Raw genomic sequence first — 13185 nt, forward strand, 5'->3', positions numbered from 1 at the left:
CAGCAAAGTCTCAGGATACAAAATTAATGTACAAAAATCACAAGCAGTCTTGTACACCAATCACAGACAAACAGAGAGCCAAATCATGAGTGAACTCCCATTCACAATTGCTTCAAAGAGAATAAAATACCTAGGAATCCAACTTACAAGGGATGTGAAGGACCTCTTCAAGGAGAACTACAAACCACTGCTCAATGAAATAAGAGAGGATACAAACAAATGGAAGAACATTCCATGCTCATGGGTTGGAAGAATCAATATCGTGAAAATGGCCATACTGCCCAAGGTAATTTATAGATTCAATGCCATCCCCATCAAGCTAACAATGACTTTCTTCACAGAATAGGAAAAAACGACTTTAAAGTTCATATGGAACCAAAAAAGAGCCCGCATCGTCAAGTCAATCCTAAGCCAAAAGAACAAAGCTGGAGGCATCACGCTACCTGACTTTAAACTATACTACAAGGCTACAGTAACCAAAACAGCATGGTACTGGTACCACAACAGAGACATAGATCAATGGAACAGAACAGAGCCCTCAGAAATGATGCCGCATAGCTACAACTATCTGATCTTTGACAAACCTGACAAAAACAAGAAATGGGGAAAGGATTCCCTATTTAATAAATGGTGCTGGGAAAACTGGCTAGCCATATGTAGAAAGCTGCAACTGGATCCCTTCCTTACACCTTATACAAAAATTAATTCAAGATGGATTAAAGACTTATATGTCAGACCTAAAACCATTAAAATCCTACAAGAAAACCTAGGCAATACCATTCAGGACATAGGCGTGGGCAAGGACTTCATGTCTAAAACACCAAAAGCAATGGCAACAAAAGCCAAAATCGACAAATGGGATCTCATTAAACTAAAGAGCTTCTGCACAGCAAAAGAAACTATCATCAGAGTGAACAGGCAACCTACAGAATGGGAGAAAATTTTTGCAACCTACTCATCTGACAAAGGGCTAATATCCAGAATCTACAATGAACTCAATCAAATTTACAAGAAAAAAACAAACAACCCCATCAAAAAGTGGGCAGAGGACATGAACAGACACTTCTCAAAAGAAGACATTTATGCAGCCAAAAAACACATGAAGAAATGCTCATCATCATTGGCCATCAGAGAAATGCAAATCAAAACCACAGTGAGATACCATCTCACACCAGTTAGAATGGCCATCATTAAAAAATCAGGAAACAACAGGTGCTGGAGAGGATGTGGAGAAATAGGAACACTTTTACACTGTTGGTGGGACTGTAAACTAGTTCAACCATTGTGGAAGTCAGTGTGGCGATTCCTCAGGGATCTAGAACTAGAAATACCATTTGACCCAGCCATCCCATTACTGGGTATATACCCAAAGGACTATAAATCATGCTTCTATAAAGACACATGCACACGTATGTTTATTGCGGCACTATTCACAATAGCAAAGAGTTGGAACCAACCCAAATGTCCAACAACGATAGACTGGATTAAGAAAATGTGGCACATATACACCATGGAATACTATGCAGCCATAAAAAATGATGAGTTCGTGTCCTTTGTAGGGACATGGATGAAACTGGAAAACATCATTCTCAGTAAACTATCGCAAGGACAGAAAACCAAACACCGCATGTTCTCGCTCATAGGTGGGAATTGAACAATGAGAACTCATGGACACAGGAAGGGGAACATCACGCTCCGGGGACTGTTGTGGGGTGGGGGGAGGGTGGAGGGACAGCATTAGGAGATACACCTAATGCTAAATGACGAGTTAATGGGTGCAGGAAATCAACATGGCACATGGATACATATGTAACAAACCTGCACATTGTGCACATGTACCCTAAAACCCTAAAGTACAAAAAAAAAAAAATGAAAACACACTCTTCAAAAACATTCCAGGCATTCTTCTCTCTACATGTCCCTAATGTAATGTTTCTTTTAATGATTCCTGATTTTTCTAAAATTCTCTTTACATCTTCTTTGAGAGATCTATTCTAAGCACTTTCTTCTAATCGAGTGCCTCCCTGTATTGAAATCCTAAGTGACTCATTTTATTTATTTTCTGAATTTTCTGAGATTTTGGCCAAATTATTCTCTGTGTGCCTCAGTTGCTAAAAAATAGGGTTAATAGTAGTATCCTGCCTAATGTGGTTCTTGGGAAGGTTATATGAGATAATATCACCAAAGCATTTGGAAGGATGTATCAATCATAATAATGATAGTGATCCTTAGTTATTTTAAGTTATCAGCTTTTACTATTGCCATCCCTGAAGGATTTCTGTTTTCATTGCTTTGTATAGGAAGCATGCTTTGTCAATGAGATAAAAAAACACATGAAACTAGAAACAGCACATTTTGTTTTTAAATTAGCTAGGCTTGGTGGGACATTACAAATTCTTTCTCATCTAGTTTAGGGTCTAGAAATCATCTACTATCTTTTACCTAATTGTGAATATGTCCAAGTATTCATTTGCAGCTTTCCTTTCTAATGACAGCAAGTATCCAGCCATTACACTTTATTGGATCTGATTCATAATTTATATTCCTACTGAAATTTCATGGCTATTTTGGAAAGGACAGAGACACCTCTGACTATTTCGTTCCTGCAACTCTGTCTTGCTCCACAGAGACTGGCACTATGTCTTAAAAGATGAATAACTGCAGTGTGGTGTTTTCATCTGCATGTCTTTTTATGATCCTGTGGTTCCCCTCTACCAGGGTACAGTGACTTGGAGTCACCTGATGTTCCTGGACCTCTGTTTGTGACACCTGAAGCTGGTTCTCCCTGCACTAAAGCTAACAGACAGGATGGCACTATGGAGAGAAGATTCCACTGGCGTAGAGTTCTAAGAAGGCTGCAGTGATTTTCTAGGGTAAAATGAAAGTGAAGCAATAGAAGCACCCCAAGACGATGGAGCCATAAGGGAACTATGGAAACTGCTAAAGTGCAACCTCAGGTTCCTCCACCTGGAGTCTACTCCCTTCTCCAGTAGTCCCCACACACAGCATAGGTCCAATCATGGAGCTGGCAGAAAGGGATCCCCATGATCAGCCACTTCTCTGCCTCCTTCCTGGCATTCTTTGGCAGCATGGTCGCACATGTTTGCCTTTATGTTCCAAAACCCTAGTCAATTTTCCAGGAAGAAACAGAATGCAATTTATTGCAGTGGCAGTCGTCAGGGACAAGGATGTATGTCTAATTTTCTCTTAGACAGAGAACACTTCAGTTCCATGGTGTCACGTTTCTCATGCAGCCACCTCTGAGTCCAATAGCTAGGAGTGCAAGGCAAATTGTTTGCCGTCAACCATTTAACTGGGATGTTATATAACCATTTTTTTTTAAGTAGGAGGAAGAATTATATTTTCTATTTGAAGATGGCAAGATCTATTTTTCAAAAGTCTTTACATGTAAGTGAATTAGCTGCTGTAGTTTTAAAGAAGTAGAACATCTGGGAAACAAGTTTTATTGCTTAAACATATGGTGCTTCCCTACTGGAGAAACACTACGTTACCAAATGAAACAGAAGAAAAGTTACAGTGTATTTAGGATTAGAAATAAAGAAATATAAAAGCAATATGTTGAATTTAAGTGAAACTAGAGACTTTTTACTATTTAAAACAGTGAAGGTTTTATTACCAAGTATTACATATTGGCAAATAATAGAAATACAGAATGTGGTGTGGAAGGTGGTTGCTATCACACTTCAACACATGCCAAAAAAGCTTTGTGTTGCACTTTGACCATCTCCAATACATATTTATAGGGAACAGCATCCCTCTGGCTTAACCACTGGTATTCACTGATGACAGGGGCTTTGAACAGAGCAGACAAAATGAGGAAAGTGCTACTTTGATCATGAAGTAATTAGACAATAGCAGAGTAAGCTGTTGCTTCTTAAAAGAAATCAATAATAAAATGAGTTGGGAATAAAATCAAATGGACCACATTGAAAATGGCCAACTGTAGGCCAGATCTATTCAGCCACACAGGTATCCAAGGCAACTGCCTGAATGGGGGACAGCATGAAATGGGAGGAGACCATGTGCCCAGCAGGAGAAGCAGCCTTTTCCAGTCTGGCTGCACACAGGCACAGCTAGCCTAGTGGATGGGGCTGCAGAATCATTCAGCCAGCCCAATTCAGGACAGGAGTGTGCACGTCTCTTTTAAAGACAAACAACCATTTCTCTTTCTGATAAAGTTTTGAATGGCCACGGGTACACATACCTCTCAACTAATTGGCCAAAGCCCAGGTACCTGTTTCTTAGGGAATCATGCCCTTACCTACCTCCCAGAGATGTATCTCCAGGCAGGGTGTCTTGCACTAGGGTTTGTTCCATGAGTTTCCAGAGTGACAGACCAAGATCTTCAATATTCATCCACAGATTGGAAAGAACAAGAGATGAGTCATTTTCTGAGTGAAGGCCAGGAATCTGTGCCCAGAGTTAAATAAATCAAGACGACGAATCGAATCATGGATAAAGAATAGGGGTGCAGGAAGATGGGGTGACAGAAAGGAGCAGCAGAAAGAACCCAGAAAGGTGAACCGGGAAAAGAGAATGCTCTGGCCACACAGCAGCAACCTAGTCACATGAACACCTTTTCTTCAGGGACGATCGTGCGTGTGTTGGATTTCAAGCTCAAATTAGAACCCATGGGTAAATGTCATGCATGGGCAGGTTTCAACTCCCTGCAGGAAAGAATTTCATTATAATTAAAACTATTTAAAAATGGAATGGATTTTCTCATGAGATTAGGGATATACTTGATGTTCAAAGTATTCAAAAATAAGCTAGAAAGTACAATGGAATCCTCCAAGAATTGTGTGAGTCCCAGAATATACATACATACACACACACACACACACACACACACACGTTGATAGAAAATAAGATTTTCCAGAGCTCTTTATTGATGGTGTTACAAGTGTGGTGATAATCAGGAGTTGCTGAGTGGACACTTGGCCCTGGAAACCAGACACACCCAGTTGTATGAGGTCCCTTAGGGGAATCTCTGCACAAGAAACAATGGCAAACAGAACTTGTAAAATTTCACTGAGGCATTGACCGGAGGACAGAGAATACAGCTAGCCCTGCAGGCCCCCTAAACTCATTAGGCCTGAAGACTTGCCCCCAACAGCCCCCGGCAACACCTGGAGAGGCAAGCCTACCCATGCCTTGGCCTCTGCACTCTGGCCCAGATGTGAGTGTTGGTGGAGTGAAGAACTAGTAAGATGTCATAATTCTGATTAGACCACTAGAAAAGGGGAGAGGCAGCTTACATAGTGATCGGCTTCCAGAAGGAAGAGAGAAGAGACAAAATCCTATCCAGAGGCTGAACTTTTCTGTTTTTATCATCTTCCTTTTGAAATAGAGATACGTTCAGAAAAAAACAAACAATAAAAACATATTTAAGACAAAAATTTCAATCCACCCCCTTCCCATGTACTTGTACTCCAACGGCAACTACCTCCACATCCTTCTTTTCTGTAAGTGTAGATTTGCTTAAATCTGGGATTTAGTCTTCTGTTTCTTCTCTTAGTGAGATCAAACAGTACATACTTTCATGCATTTGAACAATTAACACTAGATGGAGTGTTAATTGTTTAAATGCTTGAAAATATATGCAGTTTTAAATACATGAAAATTTTTTATGAATGACATTCACCTATTTGGGGTCTTTGTTATTCTATATCAGGAATCAGCAAACTTTTTCCTATAAAGGCCAAGTAGTAAATATTTAGACTTTTCAGACTGCATGATCTCTATAACAACTATTCAACTTTGCCATTGTACCAAAAAACAGCCATAAGCAATATTTGAACAAACAGCCAGGGCTTTGTTCCAATAAACTTAATTTAGGAAATCAGGCAATGAGTCAGATTTGGCCCACAGGCCATAGTTTGTTGGCCAATGTTCTATATAAAGACTTAAAAAATTTTTTGAAAGGAATTAAATTGAGTTCAAATATCAATTTATAGATAATCGTTATATTGAAGCATTAAGTATTTTAATTGTTGAATATGATAAAATATTTTTCAGTCTTTAAAAAAAAGATATAGACTAAAATTTTAAATGAACTTAATAGAGAACTTGAGACTGTTGTTATAATTATTCCTAGGTACCCTACAGACTTTGCCATCCCTTCTGTGTCTAGGTAGATAATCTTATTAACTAATTAAATTATATTTTATTTCTTTTTCTCTTCAGATTTATAGTCTACTGTTTGACTTGATCTTATTGCACTGACTAGAATCACCAGTTCATTACTGAATTGCCCAAGCAACATTGAGCATGCTGGTCTGAGGGTTTCCTTTAATGTGCCAACATTAAGCTCAATGTTTGCTGTAGGTTTCTGGTAGGTTTCTTTTAAGTTATCAAGTTATCTTTCTAGTTTGAACATTGTATATTTAAATCTGAAATGGATCTTGAATTTTATCAAATAATTTTTCTCATAAGTGGTGCAAGGTTAAATATAACCAGATCCATGTACATTTGTGTCTTTCCAAATGTCAGACCTTTATTGATGCTGTTTCAATCACAAAAGCCACAAGCTACCTGGCATTCCCAAGGACACAATTTTTTTCCCATTCACTTGGTAGTCAGAGCCATGAGCACAGAGGCTGAAACCACTCCCCAAGTTAGTCGATATAAAAAACCATACCTATTGTTTTACCTAATCAATGTTATAGATTAAATGTTTGAACATTTAATGTTATAGATTAAACAGTCCACAGCAAACAAAGTAACACTTAACATCAAGAGAAAAGAGATAGGGGCAAGTGTTAATAAACCAGCCCAAGGAGAGTGAAAAAGACAAAAAGAATCTCCTGGTCTGGGCCATATGTTCTGTGGGTCTTGCAAGGAAGAGTCTGTGATGTGGCAGAGCCTTCAGTGGCAGATGCCAAGTTCTTATCATGAGTGAGAGCAAAACAGTTGTGGATTAAGATGGCCATTTGGAGCTACTGAAGGCCTGCTCTTTTTATGTCCACAGAGTCATCTGGTGAGGGCTGATAGTGGAAGAGTGTGCTTGTTTATATTCATACCTGGTTGGATACAGTCTCTATATTTTTATTTGTTTATTAAGCAAAATAACAAATCCTTGTTGGCAAAGTTCCCTATGACATACAAAACTAGATTCTTTTTCTAAGATGAAGTGAGTTATGTCAAGGGTGCTCTGTACAGTTTTCAAGATCTATGGTGAAGATAATAACTTTATGTTTTTCTCTTTTAATTTGTTAGTGAGGAAATGCAACTTGAATGCTTTAAGTAAGATCTAGTTTATTATAAAGCATTATTCTTTTCCTATTAAAATTTATTTTAGTTTTCTACATTCATATTAATAAGTATAATTAGTCTATATCTTTATTTGTACTCCTTCTGTCTGATTTCCATATGAGGCTAATGCTAAGTTAGTCTCTTTTGGATATCTGAGAATCATTTCAATTTCTGTTATATTCTGAAACAGTTTAGCTAATAAATCAATATCAACAATGTATATTGTTAATAATTGTTGATTATTGTAAACCAGGCATAGTATGCCCAAATATGACCAGCCCATAGCAATTGATCCCCCAATAGAGAAATGGAGAACAGAGTTATGGCCAAATCATTCAACTATATGGTGGAAAAAGTAGCTATTGAATAAGCTAAATAAGTAAAAGGTATAATATATTAGATGGCTATTAAATAATAAGGGGAATGATACAGCAGGGAATGAAAATAAAGAGTTGGCATTTTCTGTATGGTGGCCAGAGCAGATCTCAGACAGAAGGGGACATATGTGTAGAAACTTGCAGAAGCTGAAAGCTTAAGCCCCGTAAGTATTTATGGAAAACAATCAGCAAAAAGACACGGAGATTAGAGGAAGTTACACTGACTTGAAGGACAGCAAAGAGGGAAGGAAGACTGGGAGAGAACAGGAAGATGAAGACAGAGAAGTAAATAGGAGGAGAGTAATCAGAAAAGAATATCTACAAGCCTGCTGCCATATCACCCATTTACTTCTGTGGTCAGATATTTTGACTTTCTTCCTATAACCAGGAATGAACGCCTTGTGCTCCTTTCAAAGCCAACCCTTCAAACTGTATGCTTGTTCTGATCCTATTTCTTTTACTCAGGAACATTACATAGAAATTATCTCCTTTCTATCTTAATCCTCAGTTTCCCCTTCAATGTTCATTAATTTTCATCAGCAAATACAGTATAATTTCCCTCATTTTGGAAAAAAAACCTCTAGATTTTTCTGCCCACCTCTACTTCTTTTTCTCACTACTCATTTTACAGCAAAGTTTTGTAAAATTATTGTTTATTCTCACTGTCTCCAATGAGTTATCTCCCATTTACTCTTAAATGCCTTACACTTACAGTTTTACCCCACCACTGCACAAAATTCACTCCTGTCAGGTATACCAGTTGTTTCCAGACTCATAAGCCTAATGGTTACTTTCCAATCCTTACCTTACTGAACTATCAGTAGCATTTGACATGGCTGATCACTCCATACTTCTTGAAAGTTCTTCTTGAAAGATTTTATTCACTTGGCTTCCAGGATAGCCAGTCATGCTGGATTTTTAAATATTTATTGTTTTTATTTTTTTGGTTCTTACTTTACCTTCTGCTCCTCTTAGTCCCATATGCTTGTCTTTTTCCATATCCTTGAACTCTAAGATTGGAGTGTCTCACACTCTTGAACTTCCCTTGGCAATCCCCTCCATAGTGTAATATAACACATAAATTTGCTGATAGTTGCCAAAGTTTTGTCCCAGCCCAAACCTCACCTGAGTTTCACATCATGTAAACAATGTCATTGCTGACATCTCCATTGGTATGAGTAGTAGGCAATTCAAACCATACAAGTCTATAACCAAAATCCTTCAAGGAATGGGAACCCTATCTTTTCAGCTTCTCAGGCTAAACACATCTTGTGTTCATTCTTTTTGTTTTTTAAAATAGGGTCTCACTCCAACACCCAGGATGGAATGCAGTGGCACAATCATGGCTCACTGTAGCCTTGATAGACCTCCAGGGCTCAGGTGATCCTCCCACCTCAGCCTTTCGAGTAGCTGGAACTACAGGCACACGCCACCACATTTGGCTAATTTTTTGTATTTTCTTGTAGAGACAGGGTTTCACCATGTTGCCTAGGCTGGTCTCTATCTCATGGGCTCAAGCTGTCCATCCACTTCAGCCTCCTGAAGTGCTGGAATCACAGGCTTGAGCCACCGTGCCTGGCCTTGTGTTCATTCTTGATTACTGTTTCACACTACATATCCAACCCATCACCAAATTCTATCACCTATGTTTTCCAAATAAACCTGGAATCTGTCTACTTCTTCTTATTCCACCCCTTAACATGATCACGTCTGTCCAAGCCCATATAGCCACTACCAGCCTGAAATTGCCATGATCTCTTTTTTTTTTTTTTTTTTTTTGAGAAGGATTCTCACTGTGTCTCCAGGCTGGATTGCAGTGGGGTGATCTTGGCTCACTGCAACTTCCACCTCCCGGGTTCAAGTGATTCTCCTGTGTCAGCCTCCTGAATAGCTGGGACTACAGGCACCTGCCACCATGCCCGGCTAATTTTTGTATTTTTAGTAGAGATGGGGTTTCACCATGTTGACCAGGATGGTCTCGATCTCTTGAATTCATGATCTGCCCACCTTGGCCTCCCAAGATGCTGGGATTACAGGCATGAGTCACCACGCCCAGCTGCCATGACCTCTTTTTTTGAGACAGGGTCTCAATCTGTCACCATCGCCCGGGCTGGAGTGCAGTGGCACAATCTGGGCTCACTGCAATTTCTGCCTCCCGGGTTCAAGCAATACTCCTGCCTCAGCCTCCAGAGTAGCTGAGGCACCCACCACCACACCCAGCTAATTTTTGTATTTTTAGTAGAGACGGGGTTTTACCGTGTTGGCCAGGCTGGTCTTGAACTCCAAGTGATCCACCCACATTGGCCTCCTAAAGTGTTGGGATTACAGGCACGAGCCACCACGCCCGGTCTGCCATGACCTCTTCACTGCTCTACCTGTTCACTGCCTTCAGGTCTCTGTCCTTTCTGAAAATTGTATTGAAATCAAGAAAGTTACACACCATTCACATCCCACTTCACCATGACACTTTGTATCTTTCTGGTTCCTGACACATATATGTTTCTCTATAGTCCTTATTATTAACTGACAGCCTGCATATTTTATTTATTTTCTTGCTTTTATTGCCTGTCAGCCCCAACTAGATGAGCTCCATCAGTAGGGATATTTTCTTTACTTTGTGTGCAATGTAACAGTCTTCCAGTCGTTAGTCCTTGCCTCTTATTCAAAGGCACGGTTTTCCAAAGTGCTATAACCGTAGATTAAGTGTGCTTGTTTTAAAACTATAGAAAGGGAGATTCAAAAGTGTATATATTCTGGAGTCTGGCTACTTTCACTTAAAATTATTTTGTGAAATTCATCAATGTTGTTGTATATAGCTGTAGTTTATTTTCAGTACCACATGCTATTCCCTTGTAAATATACCTTTTATTTACCTTTCCTTCTGTTGATGGTCATTTGTTCATTTTCATTTTCTGATTATGTCAAATTAATACTTCTGTAATTGTTATTCATGGATTTTGTTTCACATATGTCTTATTTCTGCAGCATATATGTTGAAAATTACAATTACAGGAAAAATATGGTTGTTATATGTTTTAATTTGATGTGTTTTATTTATGATTTTTGCATCTGTGCTTTTGAAAAATACTGGCCTATAATTTTAGTTTTCTAAAACATGCTTGTCAAGCACCATTATCAATAGCATGTTGACTTTATAAAATGAGTTGGGAAATAGTTCCTCTTTTTACATTATCTACCAAAGTTAATGTAAGATTGGTGTCATCTTCTTCTTAAATATTTGGTGAAGTTCACCATTTTCATTAAAATAGTATAACATCAATGATAATAAAAGTATATGCTTACTGCATAAAGGCATCAGCCTTACAATTATTTTACATTTTTATAAAAAGTCACCCACCTTTTCTATTATGATCTAAGATTGTTTCTGAGCTTGAGATGGACATGAGTATGCAGTAAGCCTATTGGTAGTGTTCTTGAGAATGAATGCTACCTACGAAGGAATGAAGAAAACAGGTTTGCCAGAGCAGCTGATGGGAATCCAGTTGCCACAAACAGGTCTGTGTGGACTCCTGACTCTGACGTGGCATCCACAGCTGTCTTAAATGCAGAATTGGGATAAGGGGGCTCAGTCTGTGTACTCTACAAATAGACCTATTGTTGGCTGGAGGCTGTCCCTGAAGAGGATGTGTAACTTTGGCAAATTGGCTCTTTTTAAGCTGGGACAGTTCTTGGAGAGGCACGTGGCCCTGAATGGTGATCAGCTGTGGGGAGGAGCTCCACTGTCTGATGGGGCATCTTACTTTAGCATTAACTAGAAGCATTTTAATTCTCCAAACTGGAAGAAGAATGGTGCCGGCATTGAGCTTATGTAATGTAATATAAAGAGGCACAGAATATTCACTTCTGTAATTTGTACTGAAAAAAAGGAAAAGGACTCAAAGGAAGAAAAGAGTTTCTTTATTGGAGTGAATATATATAAACTTGTGTTAATTCATCTGTACATTAATAAGAATATTAAGATTAAACATTTTGTGAATTAAATTGAACTTGGTTAATGCTGCTGTTTTGGAATAGGGTTTGGGAAGGAAAGTGGAGAGGAGTTAAAACTAGAGAAGCCAAGTCCTAATTCCTGGGAATTGAGTAACAGAGAAATATGAAGGTCAAAGCGGGAAGGAATGTCCCCTAAATCTGATAATATTTCCTCAACTCCCACCACAAAACATTCCCTGGGTATTGAGATGAGGTAATAGTACATACAGATAAAAAAATGAAGGTCACTCCAAGACTCTCTGCCTGGTTATGGAGACAGTTACTTATGATAACCAGAGTCTGCTTTTGAGAGGAGGTGAAGGAAGGAAAGAAGTTACCTTCAAGTTAATTGGAGGAAATTTATGACTGGGTGGTCAGTATGGAAATAACTGTATAGGTGGATATTTCATTAAAAGAGGTAAACTACTGAGGATATTTAATTTTTTTTTCTCTTTAGCAATAGAACCCCTGTATTTCTTCGAAATCCAAAATTGTATGCCACTCAGTAGAAGGAAGGGTGATTGTTCCCATTCCGAAAAAGCCCCTCAAATATTAGCTTTCCTTGATACCTGGAATCTAGGGCATGGGCACATAACTGAGGTTGAACAAAATGGAAGTTCTGAGATGGCACAGCGTATCCAGGACTAATATGCAAAGGAGCTGGGGTTGTTTGGAATTCCTTCTACTGTCAGAGGCAGTGAGAAACCAATGTCCAGTAGCAAGTGGTAGTGGAGTATCCTTGATGAGGGGGCAGCAGTGACAGCCATTGTCCCTTGTCCAGGCTGGTTCTTTGACTGAGGTCGGATTTCCTGGTTTCCTAATCATTTTCTAAACCTAAGTCTTCAACTATCCCATTACTTACTTTAGCTCAGGCATAGCCTTCTAATAATTTCTGTTTTTGTTAAACCTAGCAAGGATTATTGATTTCAGACTGTTATTACTGCTCAAATTCTGAGACTACGAAACTCTTTTCACTTGGGAAGACAAAAATCAAGGTGAGGTGATAGAAGCTGTCTCTAGGACAGTTCCAAGTCTGTCTTCAATGTGGTCCCCCAAAGTGGGGTTGGCACAGGAAATGTCAGCTCTCAGAGTTCTGATCCTCACATCAAGTGTAGAGGGTACGGCCTCAGAGTTGTTAACCCATTAAATTTTTGTTCCATCACATGGAATAGTGTAAATATTTGTGCTTTATTGGAAATCCTAAATCTTAAAAATATTTACCTAAAAACAGTTATCAACTTAGTTGAATATAGAAACTTAAAGCAAAAGTCTTGACAAAGAATATTTACAATTGTGAGTTTAAAGTTTTGGGTGAAAAGTTTTTCCCATCACATGAGGTATGCTTTCATTTCAGGCAATGTTTTAAAAGATAGCATCACGAGATGAAACCAAACAAGCCATGAAGCATTACCACAGGGTGGGCATGTCTCAAGATCATTTTATTCCATTATAGAGCTATTGAAGGATTTGTAAGGGGACAGGAAATTTTAGTTTAGACATAACATGCTGATAAATGATGAGGGCAAGATATAAAGCAGGGAGA

Source organism: Symphalangus syndactylus, chromosome 9 (genome assembly GCF_028878055.3).
Source record: "Symphalangus syndactylus isolate Jambi chromosome 9, NHGRI_mSymSyn1-v2.1_pri, whole genome shotgun sequence".
In the NCBI taxonomy this organism is placed as follows: Eukaryota; Metazoa; Chordata; class Mammalia; order Primates; family Hylobatidae; genus Symphalangus; species Symphalangus syndactylus.